This window comes from Stegodyphus dumicola, chromosome 1, assembly GCF_044657685.1.
Source record: "Stegodyphus dumicola isolate Sdum_Otavi_A_Nest chromosome 1, ASM4465768v1".
NCBI lineage: Eukaryota > Metazoa > Arthropoda > Arachnida > Araneae > Eresidae > Stegodyphus > Stegodyphus dumicola.
In genome coordinates this window covers 82513739-82541670 of record NC_140768.1, presented here as the reverse complement: position 1 = coordinate 82541670, position 27932 = coordinate 82513739, and the positions used below count along the sequence as shown (strand labels likewise).

Here is a 27932-nt window from a genome sequence, read left to right as displayed (position 1 = left end):
TTTTAACTGACAAGTTGCGTTTTAATTTTAAGCTTTCCTATAAGCCTTCATCCCCCTAATTGTCAGTGCTAGAACTTTTAAATTTGGTAGCGCCTCGTGAAGGAATGCAAATTCTACCTTGTGAAGAAACAGTTTAGAAACCGAGGTTTAGTAGGAAAGTTAGAGAGAGTTAGGCTATTGCCGTCACCTCTGTTGCGTAAGCTTCTGCTCCCGGAGTTATTGCTGGTTTACGTGGCATAAATGTATTTACTTGCTGCCACTAGTTTCGACGCGGGTGTAAGAAACATGATTTATCTAAGCCCTGTAGCTTAGTTCTACTACTTGTGCATATATTCGAATTTTTAGTTTAGTTCTGCGATTTCAGTTACCGCCTAAGGAAGGCGTAATGTATTAGCTTCGAGTTGACACACTATAAATTTTAAAGAGGTGTACAAAATGTACAAAGGGTACTTTTAACCCTTCTTTTGTGCAGTTCAGATTCAGAAAACTACAGTTCTCATTTAGAAGTTAGGCAAGTAGACCCTACAAATCTATATATTTTTATCCCATCCAGTATTCTATGAGATTTTTGTGCAGTGCGAAAAATTGTGGCATCGAGGACCTGATCTTCAGAAAACCAACAAAAACGTTTGTTGTAGATGATTCTTTATTTTCTCATGAATTTACGGGTTTTCTAATTAACTTGGTCATAGATTGCAGAGTAATTTATAATCCTTCTCTCGTACGAAAGCTAAGCAGTTTCTCTTAAACGCTAATGACGATTAGGAAATATTTTCGCTTTTGCTGCATTGCGCGTTTTACCTCCATAACACATTTTGTTGAAATGTTAATAGGCTAAGTGGCATTAAAGATTTTAGACAGTTCGTTTTGCCTCCTCTTTGTAGCGTCATACGTTTGAAGATAAATGTAGAAACTAAAACGTGATACAAGTTTTAATTTTTCATATTATCCCTAACAACCAAGAAAGGTTTCACGCATTAACCGAGTGACGGCACTCAGTTGAGATCCAAACATTATCATGTTACGCTGAGAAAGAAATTAAATAAAGTGTTTACGATTAGCTGTTGATTCAGATGCAGTTATAGAAAAATAAAACATGGTTTCTTCTTTTAAACTGATATCTATTATTTACAATAATGATAAGAAATAGAATACTTTCATAGAATTTAGTTATTAACATACCTTCGAGTAATAGGTAAAACATGTAACTCAAATAACAGAAACGAAATTTGTATCTTGATGCTCTCTTCTCTGCAAAATTCTCCGGTTGGTACATTCCATTCAAGCTGAAAATGATTTCGTGCAAACCCAGATTTGCTACAGTGAAACATGATATATCATTTCGTTGAACATGTGTCCAATTCTACATAATTTAATGACGGTGAATCTTTACAATCATCCATCAAGCATTAGGTCTTTCTATGCTTTATCATGCTCTTGTATAAAGTCTTCTCTTCATTACAGCACATAGTTTTCAGGTTTAATGAATTTTCCTGAAAAATCTTTGAAGTTTCCAGTTGCACATTAAAATCAATGAAATGGATTTCCTCTGAATCATGCATTTAAACATTTTGTGATCTTTGATATTTATTAATCTAACTGGAAAAGGTATGTCTTCCGCCTTCTTAGCAAGCCTTCGTGGTGTAGTGGTCAGCACCTTCGGCGCGTATTCGAGAGGTCCGTGGTTCGAGTCCCGGTGAGGGTATTGCTTGCTCATTTTTCATGTCTCCAGCAACGAAATAACCTAATGACATACCTTACAACCGTTTGCATTTAATTCTAAAAATATCATCAAAAGATGTTATGTTGAAGTATAGAGAAACATGTGATATGGTAAACGTTACATGAGAACGTATTTTGAACAGCAGACATTATAAATGCCTCAAACACAGCTTTAGATTGTGCCAAGTTTTCCATCAATGTTAAAATAAAACTAATTGGAGTGAGATTTCTCCCTTGACACTCTTTAAGAATTAAACTTCTATTGCTCTTATACTTTTCACTTCATAATATTTTTTTTTTTCAGTTCATCAGAGCAGAGCAAGAAAAATAGATTTCTCAACTAACTTACTGCAATGACAGAAATCGTTTATCATATCAAGCTGGAAATCACCCGCCAATCCATGGACACATATCTTACTTTTAATGAAAGTTATACAAAGGGGATGATTATGCACATTTACACCTCTTTAAGCATGCTTTCACTGTATTTAAATATTGTTAGTTAAATTTATTGAGTCGAAAGATTTTAAAGTTGTTTTTAGTCATAAATATTTTTAAGAATAAAATATTGTAACTTTAAGTAGGTTTTAGAAGAATGTTATGATGGATAGCTATAACCCAGCCAGCATAATTTCGAAAAGATACCTACACACATAAAAAAGTATGCAGTATATTACCCAAAAATAGAAATATATTTCAGGAAGTAAGCTGCCTGGAAATTCAATGTTTTGTTTTAAAATTAGAGTAATGTATACTTCGTGTAATTATTAGTTGTAAAATACATCTGAATAACGTTTAATTTATCTCAGCGGAGGTGGGACGGTAAAGTTACGTTACACAACTGATAATTGTGTTGAATCGGAACATAGAAAGATTAAACTGAGAATTTAGTACATTAACTTTAATTCAATTCAGATATAATAGGATATTTTGCTGAAGATACGATCTAAGCTGATAAAGAATCAAATTTATAGGATTTGAAGCAATTTTAATCCTATATTCTAAAGTGTAATTAAATTTCTCACTCCTGAGGGCAAGAAATCCTGTAAACAGTATACTGAGATCTTAAGATTAAAGAGAGCGCTCTGATTCTTTAATACTACTGAACCCTATTTTTAATTCCAAAGATAAATGTTGAATAGCATGATGTATCATATTTAAATTGTATAATTGTTTCCGTTATTAATTTTACACTTATTTTCTTTTATTATGAGTGGATCTGAATGATCTTTCCGTTTCAAAATATAATTCTGAATTCTCTTAAGTATGGTTTCCGCTAATCTTCTCATTTTCGTTTGAATTCTGTGGGACATTTTCGGTTTTAATTTGATGGCAAATGTGACATTGGACTGAAATAAGCTACACGATTATAGTAATATATCGAGAATAATATGCCCAAGGAAAAGAATATCTTCATGAGAATGTTTTAAGAAAAATATGGGCGACATATGAGTTTCGTTTGAGGGAACTATGGAACCCAAATACAGGGTGTTCAGCAAAGGAATCTCTGCTTTCAAAATTAAAAATCTCGAAAACGGAGATAGAGAGAGGTATACAGCAAAGGTATATTTATTATCAAAGCTGTACGTTTGTTATACAGAAGTTTAGAAATAATAATTACAGAAGTTACTAACATATGGCACAAAAAAGCAGTCACAAGGAGTTACATCAAAGGCAGATCAGACGAATATGGTGGCCAATCCATATTCGTCTGATCTGCCTTCGTCTGGTTACGCTAGTAAATATGAAATAATAATTCCAACATAGTGATTCTACTCTCAAAGTATTCAACACAAAGTATCAGATCTGATTCGTGTGGTTACGCCAGTAAATATGAAATAATAATTCCAACACAGTGATTCTACTCTCAAAGTATTCATCAAGAAAGCGAAACACCTGTTTCAGGTGCGATGTGGCTGGGCTCCATCTTGCATAAACTAGTCTGTACCGCTTTGATCCTCCAATGTCTGATGTGTGGTGACAAATAGCACCAAAATTGCAATGTAACATATGCAATGCTTGATTCTGGCGTGACAGAAGGGCCGATAATGCATCTGCTGCTTACCCCAGATCAAGCAATAACTTTAGCAGAATGTAGTGCTTTTGCTTCAAACAAATAGAGATTTTTGGAACCCTCAAATCGACAGTTTTATTTATTTATGCATCTATTCTGGTGAAAGTGTGGTTCATCTATGGACCTGATACAGCCTATGCCAAATTCTTCATTATTAATCATTGCGAGAACCTGGATCTCAAAGTCAGCGCCTTGTCGCACAGTTCGTATGAGTTATGACACGGTGGCTTTATATTTTGGATGGAAACATGCCTAGACTATTTCCCTTACTTTCTGCAAGCGGGAATCCTTCAAACTAGTTTCTGCTGCAATTCTTTGGAAGGATTTCCTTGGAGTTTGCTGAATAATTCCGGGAACAATGGCGGTATTTTCAGGAATAACTGCAGTTTGAATGTGGCTAACATTCAAATCTGATAGGGAATCAGACATATCTGACAATCTGATAGGGAATCAAATCCACTACTTGCTGCCGTAGGACGGTGTTCTAGTCTGTCGTATACCAGTATCAGAAACATCTGTTATTCAGTGGAATACATGATATCGAACTCTTCCTTTCGATACGCTCCGTTTCAACGGTAGCTCTGATTGCTTTCACGAATACAAGTTCGAATATGGCATATTATTGCGAGAAGAGCAATTTTAGCAACTCAGAGGAAGTTTGAGCTCTTCACGTGATGCTGAGGTTTCCTTGACAGTTCATCCCATAGGAACGGAAGTCTGAATTGGCCAAAAAGAGCGTGACCTTTTGTCACGGTAAATGTGAACCAGTAAGAGAAGAAGCTTCTCTGAAAAGGCTGGCTAGCTCGTCTGATGAAACGAGGGTATCATAGGTGTCATGTGACTGTCACGGACCTGTAGCGAAGTATCCTCCTGGAAGCTTACTGATTGGCCCCTGCCTTATCCGACGGAGGTTTGAGCTGGAGGATTTGCATGGCAGGTTACGTGAAAGCAGCTAAGGCAGATGTCACGAGGTCAGGAGCGTGAAGTGAGAAGTTTGCTTCCAAAATCAAGTCTTTGCAACATACAAATACACTCATAAAACATGGAAAACACAAAATTTGAAATTGAATAAATGAAATAAAGAAAATATATACAATAGATACAAAATGCACAGTTGCATTTGCTGCAGCAGCTCAAATGATCACGTAACAAATTTCTCATCTCCTAGAAGGTGAGCAGCGAATGGTCGTAGCGACTTATGATTTTCTAAAATTTCATATTAAGTAAGCGAATGATTTGTCAATTGGCAGTCAACTTCTTTCCGGAAAAACTTATTACTCAAGCTGCGAAAAGTCTCTTTCATTCTTGTGATTTTGAGGTTTTGTGTAGGATTCAGTGCTGACAGCATAGTGGGCATTCGTAGTTATTCTGAATACACGAGTTTGCAGCGTCTGGAGTGTTTCGGTGATGCTTTTTGTAGCTGTCGCCTATGCGCGGGAAGCGTATGGGATTATTGGCCTGATAACAGCAAGTTAGGTATGTCTTTTGCTTTGGAGGCTAAAAGACGAATATTTTCCTGTGAAAAGAACAGACTGTGAATAAATTTGTTAATCTTTTTTTTTCCCAAGCGTCCCATGGTCAATCAGAGTAAGAGTTCTATTCAGGGTGATTCCCAGATATTTCATAATTTGAACTTTGAGGATAGTGAAAAGCTTGATATCGCAATTCAAACTCTTTTTGATTTCTTGCTTTGGATGCGGATAAGTTGGGATTTAGATGCACTGAATATTAATGCACCATTTTTGGCACCAGAATTCAACGTCGGTCATTTTCTTTTGCAATTTCAAAACCTCATGCCTGGGATTTGTAGATTTATTGTTATTGCAGTATCATCCACATAGCATGGAAAGTCATATTAGTATCGGTATCGGTAACGTCATGCATCGATATTGCTAATTTAACAATGTATCGGACTCAATAAAAATGTTGCTCTAAAGGCATTTCACGTAAAACATTTGATTCCCAGGAGAGAAAATTTAATAAATTTGGAAAACGGGAGAACATTTCCTCCTAGGTTTGAGATATCAAACAAGTGTCTAATGGTCCTGATGAGATTAAAACATAATAGAAGTGAAAATGGATACACAAAATACAAATAAGACTTCAAAAAGAGACAGAAGAATAACCAAATACAATATATGCAATTACATACAGTGCTTGTGTAGAGTTTATGTGGGAAAATTTAAATCGTTTAGGAGATATGCGGCAAAAGGACGTAATTCTTTGTCCTGTTGTATCGAAACTTCTGAATAAAATTTTTAATACTTTTGCAGTAAATATAGCGCTTGTTGTATTCTTGTATCCATCTTAGTTTTCGACATTTTTAGTTTTGAAATCACAGACTCCTTTGCTGAGCATCCTGTAAAACAGCTCAATGAAAGAAACCAAAAGAGAGTTTTCGCTTTTATAATAAAAGTTGAAAACGGAAATTAGATTTGGAATTTTTTCCTGCCATAATTGCATAAAAATATGATTACCTATACCATTCAATTTTAAGGCAGGTTTAACTAGATATTTTAATTGCTGCAAAAAATTATACAATAGAAACCAATGTTCCAATCTCAGAACAATTAATACCATCTTATTTCAAGGTTTTTGCGAAAGAAAAAAAGAAGGAAACAAATTCCGACTTTTGACATCAGACAAGACATATATGGAAACTGTAGATGTAGTTAACTCGTGGATACAAAAGTCGATAAGATAATAGATGATATTCGTCCTCTCTCGTTCCCTTTGTATCTTTCACTATTGAATTTTGGAAAGTTCAACCACCATGTGGGGACTGTCACTACTTTTATGATTTCCAATATGATGGCTCCTTTTTCAATTTTGAAAGAGAAAACTACGTCGTATATTTTTATTTCTATTCATTCAGTTAACAAATGTATCATATAACTGTTTCTTAGATTTTTAAGAGATGGTTGGTAATAGTTTCATCGATATTTTTCAAACATCGGGGAAACTTAATAATATTTATCTATGTAAGAAAGTACTCACTATTTCTCCCTTTTACACCAATTAGGTTTTCCCAGGAACACTTTCGTAAAGTGGTTGAAACCTGTGTCATTATTTCTCGACTTTTAAATCGGCCACTAATAGGAAACAATTTTGAAGTATCAAGTATGAAAGAGTTCTATATATTTCATTAGTAGTGGAAGTACCCGATGTTACTTTAATTAGATTGAGAGTAATGTATCTAACAACAGACAAAACAATACCGCTGTAATCCTTCTCTAATAACGAAGCAAAAAATACGATTCATAGTCATACATTTTTCACTCTGATGCGATATGGAACCCACATAGAAATTTCGATAGAAAAATAAGTCAATTCTCTCTCATTATATCAGCAACAATGCCATGCAGGGTTTGATGATTTTCATCTTTCTGATCAGATGGCCATAAAAGCTCGAGTTTCATGCAATATTTCACCTATATTCAATTTTAGGCGATTGTGGCAAAAAGATATCATAATTGATCATAAATCCATAACGCGAACACACAAACACACAAACAGACATTCTTCTTTATATGTATGGATATTCTATAAGTTACAAATTTTTTATTAACAAATTCTACGATTTGAAAGCGAGCAGTAGCAACACTTTTCGAAATAAAGCATTTTTATTTTCAACGCGCGAGACTGTTGCCACTCGGAAAAAGGATTGCGAAAATTAGTGTTTTCAGAGTTTTTAATTGATATCTCGGCTGATTCTAGTCGTACAAAGATGGGAAAAGTCGAAATGGCTTCCCACGAAATTTTGGAATCGGGAATAATGTATTTAATGTTTGGCAATGCTATTTTTATTTCATTGTAAATATTAGAATTTTTTTATTAACAAAGTCTAAGATTTGAAAGAGAGCGGTGGCAAGTGTTCTCGAAATAAAGCAGATTTTTATTTCCAGGGTAGGAGACTGCTGCCAGTCAGAAATATGAGGGTGAAAATGAGCGTTTCCAGAGTTTTTAATTAATATTTCTAATTTTAGCTTCTTTTTTTGGAAACTAGTGGACGTCGACCTCTTCCAAGACCCAGAAAAGAATTGTAGAAAGTTTGGGGACGATACCTATAGTTCTGACTGAACAAACACACGAACAGATATTCTTCTTTATATACATAGGGTTGGTCAAATCCTACACATTTCTACACATTTTATATATTGCGCTTCTTCTCAATATTTAAAACTCAACAATTAGAGGCAACTGTATAAATTTTAAGTTCTTAATTTCAGTATGAGTAGTAGTTTTGATAAACTTCTGTATGAAAACTGGAATAGAAGAAAACTATACAAGAGAAGGATTTTAAAGTACCCTTTATTAAACCTTTGAAAATTTACAGTGCGTCAACTCGACGTTAAACAAACTTCGCCTCTGCTTGGGGGTAACTGAAAAATCAAGTAACGAAACTAAAATCTGAAGATATTAACAAATGATAAACTAACCTACAGGGCTCAGCGAGATCCCGTAACTTAAACCCCCTTCGAAACTAGTGGCATCAAATAAATTCAATTAAGCCACTTGAACCAACAATAAGCAAACATATCTACGGCAGAGTGGCGACTAGAGTTTAACTCTCTCTTTTCTCCTACCGAAACTCGGCTTTTAAATACTTTCTTCAAAGTAGAAATTTGCATTCCTTCACGCGCTCTACAAAATTTAACTATTCAGGCACTGACAATTAGGGGAATGAAGGCTTTTAGGAAAGATTTTTAAATTAAATTTTAACTTGTTAGTTAAAATAAATATAAATCCATACAACTTGAAAGCTATACATCTGTCCTCTATTTATTGAACTGTAAGGATTAGTATTTTGTTTGGCATTTTGACACAAAACCTAGAGATAATTAATCTTAAAGAACTTAAAGAATGTTTGTTTTTGCTTGTTTAATTTTCGAACAGGAAAGCCCGTCTAATGCCAGCGTAGAGTTCAATCCATTTTCTTAGATAGAAAAATTAGTTGTTGTCGCCGAGGAAAATTTTCCAAAGGAAATTAAAATTGCTTCTTAAGCAATGCGAATGCTAAAAAAAGGAACTTTCTTGTATAATATAACATCTATAGTATAGACATACGTTTTGCATGCAGTGGGCAACTAAAAAACCCATTTAACATTAATGTGCTATCAATTTTATTGCGGTCGTATAGAGCGCAACTGTAATAAACTGGAGGCATGCCTTATTTTTTGGAAGTATGAGAGGAACGTACACGACACACTGCAAAACAAAATTCCCATGTATCCCCTTTTTACTTCCTTCCACGAAGTATGTATGTATGTATGTATGTATGTATTTTAATTATGGCAAAGCACACGAGGGCTATCTGCCTTCTCACCTGCTGGCCGAATTCCTTGTTTTTGCGTTAAAACTGTATTTTTAATTGTTAATTTTTTTTAAAATTGTTTGAACTGTATTTGGTGTTTTATGTTTTTCTGTATCTTTCAATTTTTAATGAAGATATTTTGAGGTTTTTATATATTTTTGCCTTCCCACGAAGTGAGAACTGAATTAATTGAATGATAAATATATCTCTAATGAAATTCGACGAAATAAATTTAAAAGAAGTGCAGGAAAAAATGAGTACAATTTAATATTCCGTAACGAAAGTCATGTGGTATACAGATCAGATTTTTTTATTAGTAGTAATGTCTAGTGTAATCCGCTAATTCTAGGAATTTAGCGGTTCGGCGAAAATTGGCTTGATTATTTTAAAATGTATGTTCACGAAAACACCTAGTGGGTGATAATCTATCATTATTTTAATTTCTACCTACTTCCTACTTCCTCAGTATTCCTTTTAAGTTCGGTGCAATATAAGGAAGAAAAAAGGCATGCCTCAGAAGTGTCCTCATGGGGTAATGTCAGCGAATCCAAATAGCACTAGAAGGTCCAGGTCCAGCGAAGGTACATTTGTGTTTTCAACATTGTTTCTCTCAAAAATACTAATGGCTTTACAAATCAGGACAATAATCGATGATACTGTCGAGTTATTGAAATTTTCAGTTCTGTTATTTAGCATAATTATGTTTCGACAGCTGTTATGGTCTAATGAATCATTGTTAATTATTAAATGAAACTGCAACATCTAAACTTGAGAAATGCGGATATGTCTGTTAGGAAAAATGCTTTGTAGAAAAATTTAAGTAGAATTTTATATAAATCAGAAGTAACCATTTATTCAAAAAATGAGAAAGAAATTTTGTCTTATCAATGGAGAAGCATGTGCACTAAAATCTCGATAAATTCATCTTGGATTTCTTAGATGCCATTAAAGTAGCATTTCCGCGAAAAACAGGTAGTCTTTGAATATGATTTTAAATAAATGAGGCATTTTTTTTTGTTCTTATTTCATCAATTAAGTTATCTTTGTATGTAATCCAATATTCCCTTGGGTTCTATTTTAATTTATTGCTGCAAGTTATTTTAAATGATATTTCTCTGTTTGCTCGTTTTATTTTAAGCTTTTCTTTAAATTTTCCCTTTGGTTTCATTATTTGTTAATATATTAATAATGTATTTTAATTTAGTTAATGCAATTTAGTGTGCTCAATGAAGCAGCTTGTTACATTACTAATACCGATTTAAGATTAATAGAAAGTACCAGCCATATATTATATATTTAAAAATTATTTTGAGTACAGTAGGGAAAGGTATATTATTTGTATTTAGCTCTTAAAAGATTATTCGTAATTGTTAATTAATGCACTTTAATCGTGATCCATTCCAGTACAGACCAAAGATAAGAACACACTTTTACAGAGATAATTAAAATATCAAACACAGTGACGTATAATCTTGCACTAAAGCTAATCATATTTCAATTAAATAGCAAAGAGAATTATTTAGAATTTTTTTAAATAAATACTATTATACGTATTATTCTAATAACTAGCAGCTTCGCTGCCAGCCTTCGTCTGGCTTTTAAATGTACCAGAAAAATGGCTGAACCAAACGTTAAATTTAAAAACTGCGTAGAATTTTACTCTGCAGAACAACTTCATAAAAAAGAAGTTATTACGTATAACAAAATTACAATGAAATAAGCAATATCCCTTAATACAAGTATTAATTATCCTAATAAATAAATTAACCAACTTCCCTTAGCAAAATCTTAAAAACTCAAATGGTATAAAGGAGGTTATGAACTTTGTTTCCTAAAAAAATCACTCAAAACTTTTCAGTATCTTAAAAACAGTGAAATGAGCAATAAATGGCATAAAAGAATACAAAAAACAAAAAATTCTGAAAAGCAAAGTGTAATTAATGATATTTTATCTTATATTTTCAAGAGAAAAAAAATTACAATGAAATAAGATATATCGCTTAATATAAAAAATAATTATCCTAATAAGAAAAATTAACCAACTTTCCGTTGAAGAAAAAAAAAAATCATGCAAAACTTTTCAATATCTTACAAATAGTGAAATAAGCAAAATATAACATGAAAGAAACTCAAAAAACAAAACATTCCGTGCACAATTTTACTCTGCAGAGGTACTTTATCAAAAAAAAAAAAAAAAAAAAAAAAAAAAAAAAATCAATAAAAATGTATTATATATATAAAAAATCTGATGTGTACATCACATGACATCCTTATACGGAATATTAAATTGTACGCATTTTTTCTTGCATTTCATTTAAACTAATTGAATTGAATTAAATCTACTTCGCCGACAGCGCATAAACCACAATAGAATAAATGCATTCTTTAAAATTCACTCTATTTGTTTACAATAGCGACACTCTGGCGCTAGGTTCACTTAACCGTATTATATTTCGTTCATATTATAACTATGTCTATGTCTTATCACTTAGTAAGAGGCAATTGACCATTAACAGCTTTTACCAATACATGATACTTGATTTTTAAATGCTTGAAGAATCGAGTAAGTTGTATCCAATAACATGGAAGTACTTGTATACATGCTGTGCTAGAACTCAGAGATTACTAGCGACGGAGGCTCCTGTGCCGCCGTCCGTAGAATAAGTAAATTTTGAACAAATGAGGTGCTCGTGTGACGCCATCTATTAGTAGGGATCAAAAGCATTTTAGTTGACTGGAGCTCTGGTTGCGCCATCTCTTGCAGGATCTATTGTAAGGCATTTTTAAAATTTCATTAAAATTATTCTTCTGATAAGCAATAATTAGCAAGTAAACTAATGAAAAACACAATTTGCAGTACATTCAAACGTTTCACAAGAGTGAAAATTATATACACACAAACTACCTGCTTTGGCAGGAACAAAGTCCATAGCGCTTTTTAATTTGATAAGTAAATCTATAAGTAAAAAAATGAAGTAAAATCTTGGCTAAATAAAAAGAAAACGAAAATATATACATTACCACCGACTATTATGGTGAATAGAGCGGGCCCTCTTGTGGCGTTGTTCAGTTGTGAAATCATAATTTCCTAGTTTTTTGATGATATTCTTAAGATGACTGTCACATTTCATAAAAACGTTATGAGAAGCTTTTAGAATTTCAGAATCTGTGGGTTTAATTTTTAAGTCATTGTGAAGAGTGCTGTTTCGTACGAACCAAGGCGCATTTGTTATTATTCGGATGGCCTTGTTTTAAATTATTTGTATTTTTTGGTGATGAGTTCTTGCAGTTGCAGCCGACGTTGGGGAAGCATACAGTAAAATCGGGCGGATAGCTTGTAGATAAATAACTCTTTTTGTAGCGAGACTAAGTTTAGAATTTCTCCCTATGAGTGCATAGATACTGCCTACTGCTTGGTTGGCTTTTTTACAGATATTTTCGATATGGTTCTTGAAGGTTGGTTTTTGATAGAGATAAACGCCTAAATATTTAACACATTTTTCATTTGGGATGGAGATATTATTAATTGTGATATTGTTGATATATCTTCTGGAAGGGTACTTTTGGAAATAAATTGTAGTCATATTATAAAGCAATTATGCACAAAATTTAAAGAATTATCTAATCGTTGCCACATGTTCTATTCAAATATTATAATAAAGCTAGAACGATGTATAAAAGAAATTAAGCAAGCAAAACAAAAAAGAAACAGCTTTTCACAGACGATTGAGTAGTTCCCATTCAATTAATTCAGTTTTCACTTCGCGAAAAGGCAAAAATACATAAAAATTCAAAATATCTGTATTAAAAATTACGAAGTAAATCATAAACACTTATTTCCTCAAAAAAATTCCAGAAAGGATTAAGAATGATTTAATTCGCAATAATAAATGAAGGCGTTATCTTTGTTGTTGCGAAGGTAAGTTTCTCTATACTGGCAACGAATCCACTATTTTGTTGTTTCAAATGTAAACAAGCAATGGCCGCCATCAAAAACATTATTAGACTTAGCGGCACGTAAACAACTTTAAAATTGTTGAAAAGAGTAAAGAAACTGAGATCAATCAGCGGGTAACAGAGTTGATATATATATAAATATATTTATATACGTTTGGTGCGGCCGATTGCAACCAAAATACGAGGTGCACATCTGCATGTTATAGCAGTCCTATATACAAAATTTCAACGTTCTGAGGCTACTCGTTTTTGAGTTATGCGAGATACGTCAGTACGTACGCACGTACGTACATACGTTCGTGCAGACGCCCCGAAAAATTCTCTTCAGAATTAGTTTAAAGCAGTTTTATAATTTTTTGGGAGTAACGAGTCTTTTATTCTGTTCTTACGTACAGATATCGCGCAAAAACATCGTTAAATTGCATTCGATAACGGTCAATATGGACATTTTCGTTGAAATATGCTGCCTGAAAAATAAAAAGGAAAAATAACACACGAATTAAGACAGCTTGGTGTTACTGTTATGCTCTAATCCGAACTATTATCCGATTCTCAGAAAGGCTATGTAGAGTAATAGGTTAATGGGCAGTTTTTCAGATATTCGACGCATAAGTACTACTCTCCCCTAGTTTGCCAGGGAACATGGCTTTCCCGATATTCTTTCATTGGACCTAATAAACAGCGATTTCTAGAGTGTTACCATTCAGCGTGATATAAAATCTGTACTCGTGTTACGATCAAATATTTGAGACAGTTTGTCTCGTAAACAAGCAACAGTCGGCCAACTTTCCCAAGATCGTCATAGCCTTTTTTTATTCTCTCCATGAATAATACAATAATCTCTAGCCATTCCCCCAAGACTTGGCTTCTACTTACTTGTTCTACAGATTGGAGTTTTTTTTTTTTTTTTTTTCTCCTTGTGATAGGATTTATTTGAGGGATAGTTCTTTTTGGAAAACTAGAATGATGCTTTCTGAAAGCTTCAGACCTAATCGTTAGCTAGGGAAGATGAAAGAAATCCATAGCACTCTCATAAAACACTTTGGTCTTATAGCATTTTTTATTGTGCAACATAAAACAAAATTGTGCTCTAAACTTATTTGTTTTGTAAATTATAATTTCATTACTTCACAAACAGGGTGTTTCAAAAACAATAAAATATTTCTTAATAATTTGCATTTTTTATGCTCATCTATAGCTTATGGCAACTCACAAAGAAGGAGTAATCCGAATGGGACGAAAATTGATATATGTGATGTACATGCATTGAAAACGAAAAGCTAAAGACATCATAGAAATTGAACGCTTTATTCAGGAAATACAGCTACAAAAGGAAAAAAAGTCAGTAATGCGTTGATCCCTAATGCAAACTTTTATCTAGCTGGGCACTGGCTCTTAGAATTAGCGGATGTCCTCCTGCCAGACTGCTTGCCATACTGTTCCAACTGGAGTTAGTTCAGTGCGATTCAGAGACAGTCGGAGATGCCTTCTTAAATATGCCCTATAGGAGAGAGATCTGGCTATCGCATCAGTCAGGGAAGTGTTGAAGAAGTACAGGGTACGCAGTATAAAAGTGTATTGTGTGTACTTGGGCATTAATCTTTTGAAAGGTAAACTTCCGTGAAAGGAGCAAACTACGAGGCGTAGAATCTCTTCGACGTACCGCCATGCTGTAAAGGTGTCACGGATAGCAACCAAAGGGACCCAGCTCTCGAATGAAATAGTACCCCATACCGTAATTCCTTGTTTTCCGGCTGTGTGGCGGACGACAATCAGATGAGCATCATACAGCTGTTCTGGACGTCTCCAGACAAGTCTTCGCTGATTATTGGGCTCAGTTCGAAGAGGGACTCATGGCTGAAAAATAATCCTTCTCCAGTCCGTGAGATCTCAGTCTAATGCGTCAAAAATCACTACATATATGTCTGGCGGTGCGTAATGATGAGGGGCAGACGACGAAATGAAATTCGCAACCTCAGCCGCCGTTCGCTGAGTCGCCTATTAGTGCCCTTTTTTATCAGTTAAGCAATAAAGCTGAAAATACGTAACGGCCATGCAGCTGGCTTAATTGATGATCTCCAGTCTCCATTTACTAGTGCCCTGGCTACACGTTGGATTGTTGATAAATTGCGACGGATAAAATGCGATATCGTTGATAAAATGCGACTTATTGTTGATATGGACACACCAGTGGCTATTAGTGCCAATCAGATGATCATTCTTTTTTGGATCATCCATTTCTGTCTACATCATATGTGCGCAGTAATGTACACTAATCGAACAGACGAATGGTACTGCCTAAGCATCTAACTGCGCACCTACGACGAATCTATATGCCACATCTAAATTTCTATGAGTGGTGGTTGAGTTATGATTCTATGATCAAAATTTTCAATCAAATTTTCGAGCTGCGTTAACACAATTCGAAAGTCAAGTTCTGATCGTTGCCATTCCGAGGCAAAGACAAGTTTCTAATTAAACCGGAACAGCGTAGAATGGTAGCCCTGCTTCTAACCGAAATGTCTAGCAATCCTGCGATCTGACCACCTTGCTTCCTTTAGTGCAATTCCATGTCATCTTTTAAGAGGGGACATCTGCTCATATTGTTCTCGAACCCATGTACGAGACATTGGCATAGTCCGTGGTCACGTAGATCGGCGGAACCACATTCGTATGGAAATAATGCCTTAGCAAAAGAATGTCCTCTGTTTTAAACGTCATCTGGATCCTTCGTCGCAGTGCGTTAGTCCAGCTAGTCGGCAAGTTGGCCGCCAAATGCTAATCCTTTACATATGCTATAGTAAGGTATTGGAATACGCAAATTTGTCCCATTTGGAAAATTCCTCTTGGGTACGTCGCATTTTTATATTATAAAGTCTAACAAATTGACGTAATTTAAAATGCATTTAATTAATAACATAGCAAACTAATAACTTAATCCATGATATTTACAGAGCTTCTGTGAAAACTAAAACGCTTTCTAACTTTGTATATTAAAAATTTGATAATCATTAGGTTTTTATTTATTTATCCTCACCTGTAACGGTAAGTCATCGTTACTGGAATTATTACTAAATAAATTTAATTAGTTATGGTTTGGTTAAGGAATTAAAGTTGAAATAAAGTCGGAATAAGAGTTATTTATGATTTGATTTGATTTACTTACATTCCTCTCCCTGTACGTCAATTTTTTCCAGCCCCATGAATTGATACGAAAGGAGTATTTTTTTGTAAGGTAGCTATAAAAATATAGTTGATGTTAGAAAATACTTTAGTTACACTTAAGAAAGCATTTCATTAATAGAGTTATAGTGTATTTCTTAGAACACCATTTTCATGCTATTTCCGTTTTTGTATTCTAATGATGAAATTTAAAAATGATTCTGTATCTGCTTTTTATCGTAACACATTCTGTTTCCTTGGCCATGAATCCGAATTTTTCCAGCTCTCTTCGTTATAGTTACACTATTTTATAATATCACAAGAAATTTATATACATAAAAGTGTTTATAAACATAAAATGTATAAACAAAAATCACAAAGTTCAACAGGGGCTAAAAGTAATAATGTGCGCAATTTCAATAGCTCTCAACCACGCTCTAACTAAAGTTTTCGCTACTTCAGTTTAAATACGCCCCCATTCATTCTAACTGATTTACATACTGGCGAGGAAACGCGAGGGAAATAAGAAAAGGCTAGCAAATTAAAATAACTATTAGTAAAAATAATAGAACCCTACAATTGTACATTTTTCCTTAAACAAAATTTGCTTAGATGCATAGTTTCATTAAAGTGCAATCTTTGAAATGAACTACTTTTACCCTTCTCTAAATATTTCCGAAAATATTCCTAATGATGTATTCATAGACACTTTCGATCGAAACATCGAAAACATATTTCCAAGAAGTTTCCATTGATAGATTTATAGCTATCTGTTATGACTTATTCAATGGATTTTTAACTAACCTTTTTTTTATTTGCGAAAACATCTCGATGCATTTTGGGTTATTATTTAATCAAATTCTCATCCTTTATTTCGTTTTCTAATCTCTATTTTTAAATCCTTTTATAAAGGTTTAGAAAATTTATGTATTTATCAGTTTTTGTTTCTGAAATTAGTGAAAAGCAGAAAGAAAGTAATTTGAATGTATACATATTCTGGGTACAATGGAGCAAAAAATTGGAACATAATCGTTTAACCTTCTAGCCATGATAAATATTTATCGAAATGGCACCCATGAGGCTATTACAGGAAAGCTGTTCTAAAAATGCTCCTGAATATAATTTTGAGCTACTATAATGAAAGCTGTTATCGTATTTTGTCAATTGCTATCGTGTTTTGCTATTTGGCCATTTTCAACATTCCCTAAAAGTTTATGTTAACAACGACAGTGTGAAATAAAAACTTCAAGACTTCAGGCAAATAAACATAATATATTTGAAATCATTTTAAGAAAATAATATCGAATGGAAGCATTGTCAACAACACTATTCTGACTGCCGTAACGAAGGGCTCGGGATCGAATCCCGCAGAAGAGTAGATAATGTAATTGTATAGTGTCTTTGAAAAATAGGGTACTTCTAAATATATGGCAAGCCTAAATTCATCCCATGTGATTTGGTTGTGGAGACAGACGGGAGTGAGACTCTAGGACTACGGTTTTCGGTGCTGAAGCTCAAAGCTGAGGTGTAACTGAGGAAAGTCGTACCATCCACTATATGACGTCCAAGGATCTTGCCAACAACAGTTGCTATGTTGTATTCCTTTTTCACGATAAAATCGGTGAACTTGTTCTGGTTAGGTCAGATAAGTGAGAATAGTCACAACGACAACACAACAAAATCTAAGACGGGAACTGATACAATTTTCGTTTTGGCAGAGTCAAAATACTGAAACTACGAAATCTACACTTGAACACATTTCATCATTACAGACTCATTATTCGTGTATTCTCTTCACATAGAATTACGTACTGCTCGTATGAATTTCTTCCGTATCTGGGAAATAGACTATTGCTAGGAGTACATTTTAATACTATATAAACAAATCATATATAATTGATAGGCACATACCTATTTGCTCACATGCCTATTTTAATACAATGGCGTGCTTTTGTGAAATTTGCGAGATGAATAAGTCCCCAAAGTGCTATGAGAAAAACGTATGTTCTTGACTTTGATTCCAGAATTTTCCTTTTATATAGCTAGATGTATGTACTTTTAATATATAACTCATTTTGTTTTCATTTTATATTTTATATTGTATTTTATGCTGTATCGGCCCATTATACATATCGTCATATGGTGACGACTTTATAATATATGTGTATTATTATTTTGCTACAAAAATTAAGGACTGAGTAACTGAGATATTATATCTACTATTTGCCAACATATTTGTTTTGAATACACACGCTGAAAGTAGTTCCTGTAAAATTTCTTATCATAGATAATTGGTTCATTAGTTTCATACTACATTATTTTATTTCCAAATTAATTTGGAACCGAAGTATTTACGTACTTGGATTTGCTAATTTGTTTATTAAAGGCTTCGTTTTCGTTCGATATACGAAAAGAGAAAAACACGAAAGTTTAGAGCCCTTAAACTAAAGCTGGAATAATAATTTTATTAGTAAAATCGTTTTGTTGCTTATCGCTAAGAAAACGCAATTATTTCGCAACTTTGGTGTTGCTAAAAGAAATATTAAATTTAATGTAACACATCCTAGAAAGATATGAAAAAGAAGGCATATGTACACAATTAAATACGAAACATTTATGCTAAATTGAAAGAAAATCAGTTTAAACAAAACTGAGTCAATCGACGTCGGATTCAGAGCTATGATTATTGAAGAATAGTGATAAAATAATTTCAGGAGCAGAACCCAACAATTCTGAGTTTAGAATATTATTTGCTGAGCCTTGTATGTTTATGATGTAAAATATTCAATCTAGGTGTTTCAGTTCATAAGATAATATCTGAAGTGTATATATAATTTCTATTGAAAGAAACTTATGCTATAGCCTGCACTGTAAAAAAAAAATCTGTAAGGTTACTAAGAAAACTCATGGAAACTGGGATGCCATGGGTTATTTGAGTAACAGCAACAGGTGTTTTCTTTGTAACTTTACAAGAGTTTTGCCTGTAATGGTTACAGATCTTTTTCTTGTAATATCACAGCATATAGTTATGTAAGTAGAACATGTAAATCTTATGTAAAATCCCAAACTTCTTATGTAAAATCCCAAACGATATATCTGTAATGGTTACAGATTATTTGCGTGTAATATTACACAAATAATTATGTAAAAAGAACATGTTTTTCTCATGTAAGATCTCAACAGATATATCTGTAACCGTTACAGGTTATTTGCTTGTATTATTACAGCACGTTATTATGTGAATAGAAGATACTTTTCTTACGTAAAATTCCAATGGTTGTATCTGTAAAGGTTTCACATTATTTCCTTCTAATATCTCATTAAGTAATTATATGTGTGTAGAATATATTTTTCATAGATGAAATACTAAAGGATATGTCTATAAAAGTAATAGATTTTTGGTCTAAAATAATGCTTATTATAATAAAATACATTGAAATGCATATAAAGCAATGATATCTGTAGGTATATATATAATTTTGATTAATAATCGATTTGAGCTTAATTTGATAATTAAGTTCAAATTGATATGCTACTCCTTATATTAAATTACATGTATATCCTTTACATAAAATAATGGAAAGTCATCTGGAATTTATATTTGGCCTGTAAAATAGAAAAAAAAAAGTATGCTTTATTTGCATGTTTTAGTGTGAATTATTAAGATATGTTCTAGAACTTTCTTTTTAGTAATTTTAGTTAAAATAGACACATGTTCCTTTAGATTTAACTTATATGAGTAAACGTGTTGCATGTTGATATGATCATATTATTACAATAAAAGACATTTTGTGAAATATTTCTATGAAGAACTCAGAACAGCTGTTCTTTATGTTTCAAAAATATTATATTCTCTCCTTCTAAAAAATGACATTTTCAGTAAATTAAAGAATTCAACATAGCAATGAACTTTATTTTGTTACTACAAGGAATTCAAAATTTTGTTCATAAGCTTGAATTACAACGTCCAACTAACCTTTTTATTCTTATCTGCACTCAGCGTTTGACAACAGTCTGCTATTGTTTGAAGTAATAGATGGCAACTGCATAACGTTTTTACCCTACCTTCAAATAATTTCCTTTGAATTAACAGATAGAAGTCTTTCATTAAAAACCTAATATCATGCTTTTTGAATAAGCATAAAACTTCACCAACTGACCTTAATTTTAAAAGACTTGCTTCCATTAAAATTCTTGATGCTTAATACAATTATGCCTTTAACAAATTGGTTTCAAAAACTAATACTTCAGTTTAACTTAAAATTTAATGCATTTTAATTTTACCTATAATTTTTTACAAACGTGATATGTAATAAAACTTTAAGCTTAATAGTTACCATTTAGAAAGTGATAAAGTATTCTTAGTTATTATAAATTTCGAGATTTGCATACAAAATTGTGAAATATACATGTGACAACAGAAAACAAACTTTATGCTCTCTCTCTATATATATATTACAGCATGTTAATTATGAAGTTTATTAAATTCATAATTTTATTGTGAAACATTATGAAGCAAATAATATGCTAATTAAAATACAGAAGTAAAAATAATTTATTACTTAATTCATAAACTTTACATAAAACCTTAAAAAAAGAATTAATTAAAAAATAACACAATATAACATTTCATAAAAATTCGTTTCGACTGCTTGGAAAAAATGAATGGTTTTTCCCCTTCTTTGTAAACCATGTCTCCTAAATAAAGAAAAAAACATTTCTTTTAAAATCATAATCATGCTCTTAAAAAGCTTATAAAAATTATTTTAATAGATGTTTTAAACATGTGCTCATATAACACTTTTAATCATATTTCTTTATAATATCTTAAGTAATCAGGAACAGCTTAAATACTTTAAAAAATTGCATTACAGTGAACCGTCTCATTACTACAAGCTACCTCAGTCAATCACTTTTTAAATTTAACCAGCATTCCTCATAAAATAATTAATTAGTAAACATAACTTCTCTAAGATGCCCAATATCATTAAAGATCAAAATCTTTAGGAATCACGCATAGCTAGCTTAGAGAAGGTTCATTGTACAAAAACAGCCAATATGCAAATCTTTTCATAAATGAAGCCACCATAGTTATTAAATATAATATACAGTATACTTATATTCAGAATTCAGAACTTGAATAAATTTCTCGAACTGTTTTAGCATTCGAAAAATATTATATTTATTACCTTAAATTTCTAAAACAATATTACATATTGGTCCAAATGAATCACTGGGACTCGGACAACATTTTCCCCCAAGCTTTCTTTTAGCAACAGGATTCTGAAATTGTTTTAATGATTTAGGTAATGTTTGTCTCTCTTAAGGCGCTCACAAAACAAGTTACCCTAAATTTTTCGTCTGCATAGTGGTCATTTTCATCTTACTAACTGATTTGCTAGTGGATTTTGGGTGCATGGCCTATTATTTATGAAACAATAATAGTGAACAGCTTCAAGAAAATGGGGATATCTAATGCTCTTGATGCTATATTCCCACTTATTTTTACTAATTTTATCTTCCGAAAATTGAGAGGGAAAAATTAAACGAATAATTTAATTTCCAAAGGACACAGTCACAGTAGGAATATAACAAATGAAAAGTAATCATGTATAAACTACTACTATCACAATATTATTTCTTTAAAAGAAACCTCTATTTCAATAAGAATACACATAATTGCAACATCTAATAAGTTATCTCATTTCTTTATAATTTGAATTTCTCTCATTCTCATTGTTGTTCTTGCAATTCCTTAAGCCTCAGATCATACATAAATAATTAGAGAAGATGAATATGCAGCTGATATGGCAAAATTGCACAGTGAATGGCAGTTGGTATTTCCTTTCACTATCATAGATCATTTTTTGTATTAGGCTGACATAATATTCAACAGTTAGAAGAGAAAGATTCAACGGGGCCTTTAGTGTACTAAAGTTTGCCTTTGTTAGTATGACGAAAACAATCAGTATGTCGATAAATCCATTTTAAAATCTTAGGATATTCATTTTCTAAATGCATTAAAAGGGGGAAAATTATGAAAATATTTTTTTTAATTTTCAAAATGTGGTTCTAAAGCTGGGTGGGATGGAATATGCAACGCAATACTGTAATTCTGAAGATCATTGCTCGTGGTAGTACAAACGGAGTGGTGATTACATGCTGTAGAAGACGGCACAAATTGCAGTTCCAGATGCATTAAATGCTTTGAGGTCTAGGGAATAGCATTGGGCAATAATAAGAATGAAATTCAAGGTATAGGGAAGTAGGAATGAAGATTATTATTATCAGATACTGAAACGTTAATGTTACTAAACATTCTTATTGGAATGTAGGTTTCTTTTATATAATAATACTATGATAGTTACCAGTAGTTCATTTATGAATATTTTTGATTGGTTATGGTCTTACTGTAATCACATCCTTCAAAATTAAATTATTGCTTAATTTCCCCCTTGATTTTCATACTATAATATTAGTAAAAAGGAGGAAAAAATCTGCAAGTAAACATAACTCCTCTCTATATATCATTATGTCGATAAATCCATTTTAAAATCTTGGGATATTCATTTCCTAAATGCATTAAAAGGGGGATAATTATGCAAATATTTTTTTTTTAAATTTTCGTGGGCAACTAAGCAAAACAAATGTGACTTTTTCTTCTTTCAAAAATTTGTGTTAATAAATAGGATGGGAATTAAGTTCATTTTAAAGACTTATGACACATGAAATATACATGATCAAAATAAATTAGAAAATTAAGTTCAAATAAATTTTAAGCTAAATTACGTGTTTAAGTTGCAATACTTCAGTTTGATCTATAATCCGGACCTCAAAGCTACAAACTTTCTGCGCATGTGTCGCGTTGAGGCATGCGCGTAAGACCTTTACGGCTGCGAATATGCGTGTGCGCATGCGCATAATACGTTTACACATGTGCGTTTAATGTATAACGGATGGTATAAGCTAAGCTAAAATTATCTAATTCAATTAATGTTACAGATTGCGTTGTTCCTTAATCTTCGAATTAGATCCGGCTTATTATTTTTTGAAGACTGTTAGAGCAATTTTATAAAAGTAAGCTTGAACTTTCAATTATGTCAAATAGAATTTCCGATATATATTTACTAATATGTAAAGGATCTACAAAGCGAAAGTATGTTTCGAAGTCCATTAAACAAAAAGTGGAATTGCTGCAAAAAAATGGATAAAGGCATAATCCTTTGTTTATCTAACCATTCAGAAATCTGCTGTTTATCAATTTCGCGCTACTGTGCGGCGGCGGGGGGGGACGCGCAATGTATTGGATGTTCATCTGTCAGCAATCTTTATCTTCAGGGCAGATGTTTTTATTTTATTTGGCTTATAATTCCTTACTAAATGTAGTATTTCATCTCGATGTACTCCGTCTTGTTTATGATTTAAATCAAATTCCTCGTCAATATAATTCGCTTCCGATAGTGAAGAAAGTGATACAGAGGTTATTGAAAACGAAAAAATTTCGATTGACAAATTAGTCGGTATTCTCGACACAGCAATTATAGGACTTCAACAGCGGAACTTTGTCCACTGAAGAAGAAATTATGGCTGTTTATAGAATTAAAGAGAAAGTATTATCACATAAAACGAAGCAACTTAAACAACTTACATTGAAAGAAATGTTTAATAAAGTAAACAAATAAATATTAAGCTTTTTTTTTTTTTTTTTTTTTGTAAATTTTGATACCCTTTAGATCATAATTGTTCTTTATTTCATAAATTACGGTTTCATATTTTTAATTTTAAAATTTCTGCATGCCATCTTACCAGATTTAAACTGATGATCTGTAATCCGGAAAAATTGATAATCCGGAATCGCCGAAGTCCGACGAATCCGGATTAACGACTTTTGACTGTACTAACAAAACCAAACATCACATTCCCATTCTGCACAGTATAAAAATTCTTCTGCAAAACTGCAAAAATTACCAACACTTTGGCTTATTTGATAACTTTCAAATTCACTCCTTTGTTTGCATTTAGAATTTATAACTTTAGTTTTCCACAGAAATTTGTTTTTGATTTTAAAAAATTTCACTGGCATAATTTCATTCACTTCAGTATATATTAATAGATGCAGAAGGTTTTTGTACCTTACATAATTTTAAATCTTATGTAACCTAACGTAATTAATAACAAAATCAAAACGTAGATTAGAAACTGCATAAAATTTAATAAATAATTTCTACTAGTGTCACACGAAATGCTATGAAATTAATCAATAAAATGAGATAAAATATATAGAATTAATATTGCACATGTGTGAAGCTGGAAGTTTTATGTTAAATACTTTTTTTTAATTAAGTATTTTTAAAAATGACCCCTTAGAGCATGGGACCTTTCGTAATTAGAACTTGCAAATCCACTTCGCTAGTCTTTCATAACATTGCTTTTCTTTTATTAACAAGAAATATTGCATTCAGTTATTTAATTTAAGATTTCCAAAAATAATGCTACTGAAAGGAATGAAATAGTTGACTTAAAATAATATTTAAAAAAAATAAATCTTCATATATACGTCTAACAATCAGACCTTATTAATTTTCTTTTATTTGAACAATATCTGAATTCTGCATTAGTTTGGACTAGTAAATCATTGGACAATTAAATACCAAGCTATAAGAGAACTAATGTAGTTTACAAATGCACTGAATTTTATTTCCTGCATTAACTTTCAAAGAAAGTAAAATTTTCTGCATATTTGCATCATTTGGATTGATAGAATATGGCAAAGCATGCAAAGGCTATCAGTCTAAAGGGAAGTATATATTCATGGACGGCTTTGTAAGGAAACGTAACTGGCATTCCCATTTATTCATGTGTGAGTATATATATATATATTTACAGTTGTTAATCCTAAAATCAATGCTTCATTAAAAATTTATTATTATTTTATTTTTAATACTAACATATAGATACAGAATTGTGTTAAATTCCAATACACAATCATAATTTATTTTAAAAAAACTTATTTTATGATTTATATATTATATTACATGAATAAGAGAAACATTTGTCAAGAAATATATTAAACTTGTATTAGCAGTTTCATGATATCCTAGTAACAAGACTATCATACTTCAAAACTGTATTAAAATTGGGCAAAATAAAATCAACATAAATTCTACGTTAAATGTTTAAAAACTTGTAAGTATGCAGTGGTAGTTATATATACAATATAATAAATTTTGTAACTTATAAAATATTAATGGAATATTTTTGGAAATAATGTACAAAATTTTAGTTTTCTTTTATAACTAGTTTAACGAATTTTTAGAAAAATATTTTAGGTCATTTCCATCTTTTCCCTGTTGATATTGGTATATTAAAATATATGGAATAATTAAGTTGCATCTAGTTAGTAAACCAAAACATTACGAAAAGTATGATGCGACATATTTTTAATCAATATAATTACTTCATTTTGGAATTATAACATATTCGTAAGAAATTAATACCATTGAAAAAATAATATTATTACACTAAAGAATAAACGAGATTCTCGACCGCATTGTTCAAGTTTTTGTAATTTTACTTCATAACACACTCGTATATAAACATATTAGACTGAATTATAAACCGAGTATAATTAATTAGGTAATCCTAGAAAAAGAATAAACTAAACCTAGTAAGCAAAAAAAATATATACATTACATTCAGAATTCTAAATGTTTACATAAACGTTTCTCGCAAGGCCTGCCGGGAAAAAGATGTCAAACGTTCTTTGGTCAGACGATTGCAAACGAACGCTAACATGATTAATTTTGTTTTCAACAACCACATTACCGTTTCAATTAAATACCACAACAGTGATTAAATTTTGGAATAATTAGTTATAAATAATAATACGGGCAATTTAAGGCGTAATTTATCGGATGCGCAATGACAAAATACTACTATTAGATCTGCATTTGGAATAAATATTCTGCACTCTTTCAACTCATTACGAACGCTGATATTAATTAATCGCAAAGCTTAAACGTTTAAATACTTACTCACTACATATAACACTGCAAAGTGCATGAGAATAATCTGCATAAAATGAACAAAAAATATTTCAAACGTAATTGTAAACATTTTCTTACTTACCTGCGCTATACAACCAACATGCATTCAGCCATGTTTCTTTCTGCAACTAGCTTTCAAACACTTTTCTTCTGATTGGCTGATTTCCAGTCAGTCACGTGATTCTTCCGCGCGGCTACTGAAACATTATCTGTAATGTTACAGGCAAATTAGCTGTACCAGCCACAGTTTGCTTTCAACCTGTTACCATTACAGGAAATTCTTGTGTAACTTTTTGATTTCTGTAACTTTACAAAACTTTTGCCTCTAAAGAGCGAACTTTTTTTTTACAGTGTGGAGAGTTAACAGTTTAATTTATATATATTTCTAAAGAATTCTTATTCCTGTGTCATTGCTCTAGTTATTCAAAAAGTTAAACAATATTTTTAAAAATTTCATTAAAAATAGCATTTTTAAAATTTAAAGGTACTTTTTCATTAGCGGATTCATCATCTAGCACACAGTATCGATACATCGCTATAAAACTTGAGTTAACCAGTTCTAATATTTGTCAAGTTGTTCTACACACTTCTAGAACAATAAGATTTGTATTTCTTCCTCTTTCCTTTTATTTCCTTTACTAATGTTTTTCCTCTTTCTTTCTCTCTCTTTTGCATTAAGTGAGAGTGGGATGGCGGTTTTTATTTCAACACAAACTTGCAGGAAATACAATTATAGGAAGTGCATATCTATATCGCGCCATTTTTGGTAACCGTTTTCCTGGGAAAATCTTGGGACATTGCTGGTTAGTTTTGTGCTAGTATTTACTGCATTTCACATCGCCATCCTGATCGATTTAGTGGCCTATCGTGAAACTGGAGTTAAAATCCCGAAGAAAGGAAATATGTTTTAAAATACATGGAACACCAAACGGCATTTGAACAGTAACGATTCGAAACTCTTCTTGAGTGGTTTGGTGGTAGAGGAAAATGGTGGAATACACTGAGAATCCATCTTCTAGAATGTTTTCCATCAAAACTGAAGTGAAGTTGCACAGTTTGGGATTACATTTGGACGAGCAATGGTTAACTTCTGGTGCTCCACATATTTACTTACGTTTTGCATTATGCATTTAATTCATTTTTCTAAAAATACGCAGAAGCAATCCATTAATTTTAGACATATACTTATTTGGATATAAAACTGCGAGTGTCCCCGTTCTCACGCAGTGAAACTATATATGGTAGAAGATGTGGAATGGAAATGTAATACTCGACAAAGTTTCAAAATAAAAGTTGGCTATCGGTTGGACAGAAGTTGCTTTCCTTCATCTTGAATAATGTTCATGTAGATGTAGGAATATGTTGTGGAAAATAATAAGATCTTTGATGCAGTTTTAAATGTAATAGTCAAACAATACCGGTCAGAAATCACAAAAGTTTGTTTCATCAATCTTCTGATGCCGAAGACATAATTCATTGCTGAAAGGCACCAACAGAATTTTAGTGGTGTACCGGCGGATACAGAAATGTAAATTAAGGAATCTATGTAATGAAAATCATTCTAAGATTAAATTTTTAAGTAGCTTCAATAATTTAAGAACTTTGCTACGTATTTATTATTTGAAGTACGTCTTTATAAAGATATTTCACTAAACAT

At 32.0% G+C, this 27932-nt stretch overlaps 1 protein-coding gene and 1 long non-coding RNA gene across 4 annotated transcripts in view; one reads left to right on the top strand and one right to left on the bottom strand.

The window, feature by feature from the left end:
• The window catches only part of LOC118195921 (diuretic hormone receptor-like), a 693583-nt gene that overhangs the window by 58802 nt on the left and 606849 nt on the right, over nt 1–27932 (top strand). The window lies entirely within an intron of this gene.
• LOC146999125 (uncharacterized) lies at nt 20767–26390 on the bottom strand. The gene is made up of 2 exons (XR_015039456.1): nt 26358–26390; nt 20767–20927 (listed from the first exon to the last, which is right to left on the bottom strand). It is a non-coding gene; the product is annotated as an uncharacterized LOC146999125 (long non-coding RNA).